The 10,527-nt window shown below is 30.2% G+C and overlaps 1 long non-coding RNA gene across 1 annotated transcript; it reads left to right on the plus strand.

The window, feature by feature from the left end:
• The first annotated feature begins 78 nt into the window (after positions 1–78).
• On the plus strand, positions 79–2,204 carry LOC125503712. Its single transcript, XR_007281026.1, has 2 exons — positions 79–1,664; positions 1,759–2,204. It is a non-coding gene; the product is annotated as an uncharacterized LOC125503712 (long non-coding RNA).
• The last annotated feature ends 8,323 nt before the right edge of the window (positions 2,205–10,527 follow it).

The following is a 10,527-nucleotide window of genomic DNA, read 5'->3' on the forward strand; positions in this document are numbered from 1 at the left end:
ATTTTTATGGGTAGTTAACTTTCACAATAACATTTTTTATGTGTACTATAAATCGGTGTTTGAGTATTATTGATTGAACAAAATAAATAATACACAGACCGTTTAATTTAACGCTATGTTATTTTGCTAGCTAGAGAGTTTTCCGATATGCGGGTTTCGACGAATTTTGCTATTGAACATTTATAGTGTTATATTAAATATAGTGTGACAACAAACAATTGACACACAAACAAAGAATTAGGGTTTCTACCAATTGTCTTCTGATTGTAATTTCACTTTACATGTTTTGCATTTGCTCCATTAGGGTTGTTGAATCCAATAAGGTCCATCATCGAATTAATCAAATTGAGAGATTAATATTTGGGTAACGACTGATGTTGGTTAATGTTTTTAAAGGTATGAGTAGGAAGGTTTAATAGCTTTTTTTATGTAATTTTTAAATTAATTTTAAATTTTTCTGATTCTATGTGGTTTATTGTTGAAACCCGAGAAATTGTTGATTGGTTCTTGTTTCAAATAAATACGATTAATTGTTATCTTGTATTTAGAGCTATAGAGATCGAACTACCAGAAAAATATATTTTTGATTTAGAATTTTTTTGGTAAGAAAATAAACATTATTAATAGTGAACCATATACATTTTAAGAATCAATGCATGAGAAGGTTGCATCTCAACAATATCTTCACAACCTTTATGTTTAAAAGCAATTTGATTTTGTCACGGACATTTATCGATATTTTGAATAATTTTAAATTTAATGATAATTCCATGGTTTATCTATACATCATTATTGCACTAAATCAGTCATTTACTATTACTAACCTGTTAAAACCTGCAATACTTCTTTGTCTCGACGTATTGTTGCGAAGCTCTTAATGCGAAAAAAAACCGCAAAATTGCAATGCACAATTTTTTTGCACAAAAACAAAAAATCTACCGGTAAACGATTGCAAGTTTAGCGTCTATCGGAGCATGACTCGGAATTGTATTGGTACCTGATGGTAATGGTATACAAGCGCGACTGAAGGTAACTATACTCGCGCTTTCTTTGGGTACCACATGGTTCCTCAAGGCTGTGGTACCGAAAGGACGACCACCTTTTTGTTTTGATTTTTGTTTGCATGTAGCAAGTTCCATATAAACGGTTTTGTTGATGATTTACCTTTAACATACCAATCTTGATTCGTATTGCGTTTTTTCACGTCAGTTCTGTTAATTACTACAATGATGATGCATATTAATTGTATACTAGATGGTCGAGTTTTTAGTCGACTATGTTTGTTTTATTTAATTCTAATTTTGCCTGTTTGGAGTTTTAAGGAGTGCGCTCTTCAAATCTGTGTGATTAATTTTCGGTTTTTATTTGTTTATATTATTGGCTGGCAGTTTTAACAATTTATTCAGAATCATAATTCGACGACTAATGATGACTAGCCATTTCTATAATGTTTATTAATATACGATTAATGGAAATAAACTTTAAAATATATTCCACTAAATTAGATGATAGGTAGATCAATTGCTAAACGCGTGCATACTTGCGTCATTATTTTATAACTTTTCCTAGACCTTACAGTTTACACGATGGAAATTGTCATGAGCCGGATGGAATCGTCAAAAGCTCATGGTATAAAATATTTGATTTGGGTTTTTTAACTGGAGGTACTACAAAAAGTTTTAATTTGAATTTCAAACTTTCTTATTATTCTAGAGTTTACTAAGTCAACTGGAAAATTGCTTCTTTTATGTTTTTTAGCATGGGAAATACGAAACTCTATGCTGAGTGCTGATTATACATCCTCCCTATGCAGCTCGTTAGTTACGTTTAGATGCTCACACTGTTTGCCTAATGAACAATATCTAAAGTAAATTAAGAATCTAAGTCAGTTCAAATCGTTCTGCATATCAGCTAATTACAATCATCAAACAATGTGAACTATCGTACTTAGAAACACCCCATATTTTATATTTGTATTTATATTGTTAATATGGATTTGTCAACATTTTTTTCATATTTCCGATTAAACGTTTGCTGCTTTGAGTTCGAGATCGTGGAACCTTGTATTGAATATATCCTCTGAATGCCAAGTGAACAATTAGAAGACAACATTGTGTAAAAGCTAACTAAATAAGGCAATTTGAATTCACTTGACGGGATTATGTAATGTGTCTTTGCAAATAAATATTCGATAATTGATTTTATAGCATCTGTTTTTCAAGCTCGAAGGAAAATTCCTATTAGTCAAAACTACTAAAAAATTAGCTTATCCTAGGCGGGTTTTTGGAATATTTAAACAAAAGAATAGGCTTTTTTCAATTAAAAAATACCTTATATTCCCCTAACTTGTATCAAAGAAAATATTTTTGAGGCAAAATAAATGTTATTTGAAGACGTAGCCAACTTTAGGAGATGATTCAATTATTTTTATTTGTGCAAAATAATTCGATAGGTAAGTAAATGCTTTTCGTTCAATTTTAACTGCTGAATGAAGAGAACATGGAGCAAAGAGGTTTATATTTTTGATCTCGAAAAAGAAGGGCGGCAGGAAAAAGTCATGAGACAAAAAAGTTTTATTAGAATTTGCTTAATATGAAAAGAGTGGCACCATTTTTTTGAAGATATTGGTAAATTTTTTTGCTTTTTGCTGTAAACACCCCTGCCAAATTTCAACAATATCTACTAAAAGTTTATGAAATAATTTACGAAAAACCGTCTTTTTTTAATTTGAACACTTTCTCTATTGACTATTCTTCTCTAAAATCATTCAGATAATCACATCCTGGACTCAATAAAAAAAACTTAGACTGTTCTTGTCGTAACTATTTCTTTTTGCTTTTATTTTATAATTTCTATCGTTAGTTATACTTTCTTAGATGCGTAATTTGTCTACTTATGACACTGATAAATTGCGGTTATATACCTGAAGCGTTTTAAGTTTCTTGAAGCGATTAATTAAAAGGAAATGAGTATGCATTGAAATCGAGGTTTATTGTTTTAGAGCCCAACAAATCTTTGAAGAAAGCTTTGTTTTATTACCACTTAATTTTTCCAGATGATTAATGTACAAGCATTAATAGATGCCCACTTTAGTAAATGTATCTATGTTTTTCTACAGTTTGAGCTTCCTACATCTGAAGGAGCTTGAAGCGAAAGAGAGCTAGTGATACATTTAAAAAATACAGAAATTCCTGTTTAAAGTCTGAAGCTTATTATAAAAGTCTGCGTGCAAATTGGATGTCAATGGATTTTTGATGCTCAAATATTTAACTACAAAACAAAGCTTTTTTGTTTCCAAATAAAACAGTCAAAAACTTACTTTTACATTATTTAATAATATTATTAAACTAAAATAACACGAAACAAATAGCAAGGAAATAGTGAAAACATCAAATTTTTTTCGTTGTAAAATCAGTTCTACTTACAACAAAAAACTCTTCGATGGTTTCATCTGCATCTTCAATGATTTTGGCTTATTTCTTTTTGTTGTTTTTTTTAAATTTTTTGTTTCATGCCTCTAAGAATGAAGAAATAGTACTCGTGTTGAATTTTTCTTGGCAAATATTTAGAAGAATTTTATAAAGCGTTTTGCTCAAATGAGCAGCTTTGAAAAATGCAGCTTTTTTCAGATTGAATAAATGAAAAAATTAGGTTTATGTTTGGTTTAAATAAAAAATGTTTAAATAGTGATTCTTCCATAGCGAAATCAAGAGACTGCGCCATTTCACGGGGTTTTTAAGGACTTTCATAACAGAGGGGAAAATTGCAAGCTAACAAAAGGAGTCGCTATCAAATTGACCAGCCGAACGTTTTTGGGCAACCTTCGAATAATATTGGACCAATAATCAGGAATAAAAATGTGTTTTTTTTTGTTTTTCAATAATAGGAAAATGATCGAGTAAAATCTATATGAACTGATAAAAAAAAAATTAATACTGAATATTAATCTTCCTAATTTTTTTACATAAAACAGAAAATCTACCAATTAAATAACACGGTATAAAACTCTACTAAGCCGATTAGTTGCATACGTTTGGAAAATATGATTATTATTTTGAATATAGGTATAAGACTTGTAAACGTCTTATGTCATTATGTTATTTTGCACTTCAGTTATGCGGAAAAAATAGTATATTGTTCCCAAAGTAAACATATGATTTATATGATATGATCGCTTTCTTTAGCTTTATGTTTTATTTTGGAGTTTTGAAATATTATAATGCTTGTAATAAATTGTATCGAGAATCGTGAGGTTTGAGGTCAACGAATTGCGAAAAAACCAACGTTTCGACTATTTAAACCATTATCAGGGATTTTGGAAAAGAGCAGACTACTTTTAGACTTTAGTTTGTTACAATCAGATTTAAGCAATCGTATAAAATGGTTACTATAAGGAAAATAAAAAAAATAAGAACAAGCTACTCATACTACATATTACACATTTGTATGGAACTAAATTGATTTACAAAAAGTGTACAAATTGAAAAATCAAATTAAATAAATTAGACAGCAAAAGAACTATTTTATATAAAACTACTGATTAAGTTATGTTTTTAATACCTCGTTTTTATGAGTAAGATTAGCAATTTTAGTAAAAATTAGAAGATAGTAGCAGTCTATTGATTAAATTACGCGACAAACATTTATTACTTAATTAATCGAACTTGCAAATCCACTCAATTGAATAGCAAATTCGTACCCATTTTGACTGCGTCTGTGCGATTATGTAGAAAAGTGTGATTTCAATCAAAGGTAACATTCCAGTAAATTAATTTTAAAACGGTAAATTTTTAGAAACCTGATTTGTCATTAATTTGATTCCTGCTTGCTTATAAGTGAGGGAAGGAACATTTGGGATATCAACCAATTTACGAAAATTGTACAACTCATTAATTCGTCTTCATTTTGTGTGGGCAACTTCATTAGTGTACGTTTTAATAATTATATTAAATTAATGAGATGTTAGAAAGCGTGAAAACTTTGCAGTAAAAGTAATTTGGATTATTAGCCAAAAGCCCATCTGGAGTTGCCCATTGACTTGATATCTGCATTTTAATGATAGTTTGCTGAAATAAGGAAGCCTTAATATATATAACTGTTATTCATTAACCACAAATTGCCTCTTTGCTTGCTTGCCACCAAACAATAGCATTCTATAGAAAATGGTGTAAAATCATAATTAATGTTTTGACGACTACTAAAGTTCCTTAAGAAAAGTAGTTACGTAACTGAATTTTTTGTTGAAACCAATTTTTTATACAAAATAAATATGAATTTTCCCAACTGCATTTGTTTTTTCTTGCAAATAAAAAAGATCCCCAACCCACATATTTATAATGATATAAAATTGAGAACAGTTGTAAAAGTGAATGTAGTTAATCTCGATATACCCGAAATTATATATGTACATATGTATATTTGGACTAAAGCGTTGCATTCTGTATTGGTTTTTAGTTTATTGGTCTAAGTTTTTAAAATTATTGAAACACTTTTCAACAAGTCTAAAACTAAACGTATGGCAAATAGGTTTAGTGAAAACCTAGATGGAAGAACTCCTGCTTTTATTGTTATTGGTGAGCTTAAAAAACCGGAGCATTTTAATCTAGGTCTTCACTAAATCGATTTCTTATACGTTTAGTTTCAGATTTGTTGAAATGTGTATAAAACAGTGAAAAATACGATTTACATGTAATAATTTTCACGGGCAAATTGTTGACTTACAAGTAATGTTTTTTAAAATGAAGCTAGTTTACCTATTTATATTTTAGTATAACTATGCCGAAAAAAATCGATACATCAATCATACATATCAATAAATCCCTGTTAAGGTTAAATTTAAAAACACTAGAACATTATCCTAGTTCTACTTATTCAAGATGCAAACTGGTCACATCTTATTAAAGTCTTGACTTTGAGGTCACTTCTAAGAGTGAGGCATTGAATGCATCTAGTTATGCGACCTTCAAGGTTCTAATTATTTTTGTAGGCATGTGTCTGCGTGTAGAAGAAGAAAAATGTTGGCAACCATGTGTAGTAAACGATCAATTAATTGAAACTATTTCGGTTAAACACAAGTTAAATATTAAAATACTAAACAAATTAATTTCATGGCAATAAAAACAACAGCTAAAATAACGCTAATAATAGAATATTGTGGTGTTGTACTGGCTACATTTTCGTTTCAAATATCACTGATTATTGATTGAGATTTTATTGCAACATAACATGTTTACATTTAAAGCTACAGACAGATTATTAATAGTAAATGTTCTGCATTTCATTACTATTTCAGGTATTTTAGAAGCCCGGATCTGTTGAATTAATAAGTAACATATCTCACATTCAATGGTGCGGATAATACAGAACATAAATGGACAAACGATTATTAATTTCTACTGTTTATCGGTTTTCTAGTTTTATCGATGCACATATGTGCACAACAGATGAATGAAGAACAGTATATAACATATTGCAACGGACTTTTTCTAAACTGGACAAGTTTTTGAGAACAATCAATCGTCATAGTTTATCTTATTTAAATTAATGGAATTTATAAAATTACAAACTAAATTCAAAGTCATTGCTACTTTCAGTTGCTACCTTGTCTGATGTACTATTTACACTATCACGATCCGTTCATATTTTATTGTCATTGTAAATGCCGATTTCTAATAACAATCTAAGAATGCACTTTTTTAATAATAAGTGACGATAAATCATGTTCCATTTGGATTTGAACAATGCGTGGAAATATCCTTTCACGCTTATATAGGTTTAGCTAATTGGATTGGGTTACTTTGGCCAAGCATTTAACTAAATAATGCTAATAAGCATCATATTAATTACTGATTTAAAACATACTATCGCTGGGGTTTGTAAGCAGCTATCGATGGCATACTTACATGGGCTTTTTGAGTTCAATTGGTAGATTAATAAAAACAAAACAATGAATAAAATGGTTCCATATTTTGGTTGATCAGATAATTTTCACGTGGGCTTAATATTTGAGTTTTTAGTTAATTAATCCACCCATGTCATCGAATTATGTGAATTATTTCCAACCATTTGCTATCTTGAAATTAATAAATACATCGCGAAGATATGGGCCAATTGCGTAATAATAATGTGCAATAACGTGCCGTTCTAAATTCGTTACCATTTGCAGTTTGCATCAAAACATGTGAACACCATTTAAAATACGCACTCGGACTGCATTTTTAGCAATAACATTTCAGATTTATCATGTGTGTCTGGAAATCATTTACAAAACCCGCCAATTGCAAAATTAGTAGCTTTATTATTATGTAAATTAAGTGTGAATAGAATTCCCAAAGTGAGAACACTTTTTAAGAAACAATAATCTTAAATTTGTTTTTCTTGGAGAATGATATTTTTTTGTCGAGTTGCGCCCAGCTTCGAGCTCCTTGTTTTTTCTTTTTTTATCTTGCCATTTTTACCGTCAGGATCGTCTTCCTCTGTTTTTCTTGCAGCTGCTCAATCTCGAAAACGGCGATTCTCTATAATTTTTGGTTTTTTATTATTTTTTAAATGTTATCTCATTTATTTTGCATTTCGTTATCTATTTTTACTTCGAGATATATCGATTACAATTCGTTATTGCGCTTTCGTTGTCTAGTTTGAGTTGGTGTTTATTTTCCAAATCTCATACATTTAGTGAAAATGTAATAATGCAAAAGTATTTAAAAAATACATTGTTTTTCAAATGGTACCAATAACTAGTGGAAAATGTAGCAATAAAAAATTATAAAAAAACAGCTAGTAAATAAAGTTAGGAAGTAAAAGCTGTTGTTAGTTATACAAAACTGTTGTTTTGAGAATCGTTTTATCAGTTTAAAATTTCTATTGAGTCTATTGTGTATCTTCTCTGTAGTAACAACGATCCAACGATAGAATGTTTTGTTGGTTGTCGTGTTAACCTTCTTTTATATAAATTGATAATAAAAAAGTCATTACATCAGCAAACAAAAAACATTCAAAACTCTGATTTCTTGCACCTCTCTAGGTCACATGTCCTCTAGGGACATCAAGTAATGTTATTGTTTAAGCTTCATTATCTGTGTCAAATTAACAACTCGCTGAAATGTATTTATTTATGAAGCGCTTGAAATTTTGCACAATATTTAACGAATTTGACACATTCGTTTATTACAGCTTTTAAATGTACGCAACTCATGTTTGAAGGTTTATAAAGGCAATCGAAGGATTTCATTGGCTTTATAGAACAAATAATAGTAAAAAATTGACCTGTCCTTGTTACGCATGTGAGGTACTATTTACCGACTATGTTTGATTTGAATGCTGAAAATCTGAGGATGATTCTTAGCACGATAAATTGATTATGAATAAATATTAACGCGGTAGCTAGCAGTTACTTGACCCAGAATATTGTTGTATGTAGAAGAGTTTTTCCAATTATTTAAACTGACCTTTTAGCTACTTGCAAGCTTTCGTCGTTCATAAAGTGCCATATGGAAAATAAGCCATATGTTTCTTCTGTTATATTGAACTTATGTACACACTGGCTAACATTACGTGGAAGGTGTTCAAACTTGACCAAAATCAATGTGTGCAAAATTGTATTATTATTTGACAATTGCAAGTATTTTAACCAACGTTTTGAAATTTATTTTTTCAGTGACTAAATAGATAGGTACTAACTGCCTGAATAAACTAGGTAGTTACGAAAGTCAGCGATGAAGCAATTGCAAGAAGGATATATTTATTAATTGTTAATAAGGATTGTCTGCAATCGGCCAGGCAATTCGCCCACACGAAACCCAAACATTAAGTGCTAAATTCACCAATTTGTTTTATTACCTACTGTATTATTTAATGTCATGGATTTTATAAACATAATGTGCTTGATACGAATAATTGCAAATTGTTATTGGGGCTATAATAACTAACTAGGTTTCAAGTTATTTGTTTTCATTTAGTTGCATTATATTCACATTTTGGGCAGGCATTTACTACATAACAAAATAGTTTTCATTAAAGACTTTCCTGCTAGATTTACAGTGGTTTATGGTCTCAATCCCCAAGAAACGATCGAATCTATAATTTAAAGAAATATTTATGTCTGTTAGATACACTTTATTCTAATCATACATAGTTCGAACAATGCCGTCAATTACGTGCTGTACATTTTTTATATCGATTATTTATTGCCCTAAAACAATAAGCCTATTCGAAGCAATAAAACACCATATACAGCGGGTTGTTAATGTGACATAAACGCATACCGCTGCAAGGTTGGCAACAGATTTTCCTACTTAGGTAGTCAGTACGAATTTAATTTATTTTCCTAAAATAATACACTGTCGACTACTTAATGTGCATGCCACATATTCCTAATCGGCTCTATCATAGAAGGCAAATTAAGTGACAAAACAATGCTTTAAAAATGTGTGTGTAGGTATTTAAAAAGCTGATTTTGACTGATTAATGTATGCATGTTTATTGTAATACCGGTGAAAAAGGCATGTAAAAGAGCTGAGAGATCCATCATGGGATTCTCTCCTATTTCTCACGTATGTTAATGGATTTGCAGTACAGTTAAATTACTTACCTGCAAGTAATACAGTAGTGAAATACACTCTCTTTGCCGACGACACGATCGTCTGCTCAACTGGCCTATTACTAGGGGATGCGATGGGTGCTGGTTTAGATCGAAAAACTTTTGCTCATCAACGATAAGGCCATCCATTCCATCCATTCTATCGTTGGATGGTTGGTCAAGCTTTCTCAGCGCATGGTATAGAAATAATGGTACAATGAGCCAATTTCCTTGATGTCCTGCTGGATTCTGGCTTACGGAAGTATCAGACACCAGATTGTGGGAAATGTTTATATTTTTTTTAGGAATAATTTAAATATAGTATATGTTCTTCAAAAAACGCGTACCAAAGCAAGCTTAAAGTTTTGTTCAATTGAACACCCTGTATATTATTACAGAATGAAATTTTTTCTGAAGTTTTCAATAGATTTCATATAATATACATTATACATCCTTAGTTTGAAACCATTAAAAATCGACTTTCTACTGAAACTACTTATATTAATTTGAATTGCAATGGTAAACTTTTTTTAACTCAAAATTAATCAAAATTAAACTAACATTTCATGGTATCGCTTTCAAGTTCGCTTCATTCTAAATTTTAAATAAAAACAGATTTCATTTTCAGATGTTTTGAAGTAGATGTTCAACATATTTCATATTTTCCTGTACCTACTACTACTCATTTTTCTATTTTTGCGGTCGTTTTATTTTCACTAAGTTAGCGATGCTTTAATTGTAACAAGTAGAACATAAGTTTTTTTAAAGTCAGTCGAATTGATTAAGAATTTAAATAAACTCTTCTCAAGCAATGAAACCTGATATAAACTGCTCAAGAAAAAAAAGGTTTCACTGCCAAATTTTCCTTTACGTTGGAACTGGATAAGAGCTGATTGCTGCAAACGATTTGATTACTATTTGAAGCCTTAACGAGTTTAGTTCTTTTTCTG

This window comes from Dendroctonus ponderosae, unplaced genomic scaffold (assembly GCF_020466585.1).
Source record: "Dendroctonus ponderosae isolate FM_Combo_2020 unplaced genomic scaffold, Dpon_F_20191213v2 Dpon_F_20191213_262, whole genome shotgun sequence".
In the NCBI taxonomy this organism is placed as follows: domain Eukaryota; kingdom Metazoa; phylum Arthropoda; class Insecta; order Coleoptera; family Curculionidae; genus Dendroctonus; species Dendroctonus ponderosae.